Here is a 2,069-nt window from a genome sequence, read left to right as displayed (position 1 = left end):
ATATATATATTAGCCATATATATATATATTAGCCATATATATATATATTAGCCATATATATATATATATATATTAGCCATATATATATATATATATTAGCCATATATATATTATTAGCTCTATATATGTATATATTAGCCATATATATATATATATATTATTAGACATATATATATATATTATTAGCCATATATATATATATATATTATTAGCCATATATATATATATATTATTAGCCATATATACATATTATTAGCCATATATATATTATTAGCCATATATATATTATTAGCCATATATATATATATATACATATATATATTATTAGCCATATATATATATATATATTATTAGCCATATATATATATATATTATTAGCCATATATATATATATTATTAGCCATATATATATATATTATTAGCCATATATATATATATTATTAGCCATATATATATATATTATTAGCCATATATATATATATATTATTAGCCATATATATATATATATATTATTAGCCATATATATATATATATATATTATTAGCCATATATATATATATTATTATCCATATATATATATATATATTATTAGCCATATATATATATTATTAGCCATATATATATATTATTAGCAATATATATATATTATTAGCAATATATATATATATATTATTAGCCATATATATATATTATTAGCCATATATATATATTATTAGCCATATATATATATATTAGCCATATATATATATTATTAGCCATATATATATATTATTAGCCACATATATATATTATTAGCCATATATATATATTATAAGCCATATATATTATAAGCCATATATATATATTATTAGCCATATATATATATTATTAGCCATATATATATATTATAAGCCATATATATATATATTATAAGCCATATATATATATATTATTAGCCATATATATATATATTATTAGCCATATATATATATATTATTAGCCATATATATATATATTATTAGCTATATATATATAATTAGCTATATATATATAATTAACTATATATATATTATTAGCTATATATATATTATTAGCTATATATATATAATTAGCTATATATATATAATTAGCTATATATATATTATTAGCTATATATATATATATTATTAGCTATATATATATATATTATTAGCTATATATATATATATTATTAGCTATATATATATATATTATTAGCTATATATATATATTATTAGCTATATATATATATTATTAGCTATATATATACATTATTAGCTATATATATATATATTATTAGCTATATATATATATTATTAGCTATATATATATATTATTAGCTATATATATATATTATTAGCTATATATATATATATTATTAGCTATATATATATATATATTATTAGCTATATATATATATTATTAGCTATATATATATATATATTATTAGCCATATATATATATATTATCAGCTATATATATATATATATATATTATAAGCCATATATATATGTATTATTAGCCATATATATATGTATTATTAGCCATATATATCATGATTAACCATATATATATATTATTAGCCATATATATATATATATAATACTATTAACCATATATATATATATGTATATATATATATATATATATTCTATTAACCAAATATATACAGGGTGTCAACAAAGTCTGGCTACATTATGTAGCGAAACTTTGTGGACACACTGCATATATTCTATTAACCATGTATATATATATATATATATATATATATATATATATATAAATCTGTGTGTGTGTGTCTGGTAGAGAATAGGCTACTATATAGTTGACTATATTAAAAAAATAGTTTATCTATTTTATTTTTACTTTCATCATATTATGATTTGGTTTTGATAACCCCAAATTCGAAAATATCTCTTTACAAACCTTCCTTTTCATAAGCTATCATTTTCTGCAGGCTGTTTTTGAACCCAGTCAACGATGAATACTTTTGCTAGTATATATATATATATATATATATATATATATATATATATATATATATATATATATTCAATTAACCATATATATAT

Source organism: Euprymna scolopes, chromosome 7 (genome assembly GCF_053919585.1).
Source record: "Euprymna scolopes isolate OS-2025 chromosome 7, ASM5391958v1, whole genome shotgun sequence".
In the NCBI taxonomy this organism is placed as follows: Eukaryota; Metazoa; Mollusca; class Cephalopoda; order Sepiida; family Sepiolidae; genus Euprymna; species Euprymna scolopes.
This window is presented reverse-complemented; position numbering follows the sequence as displayed.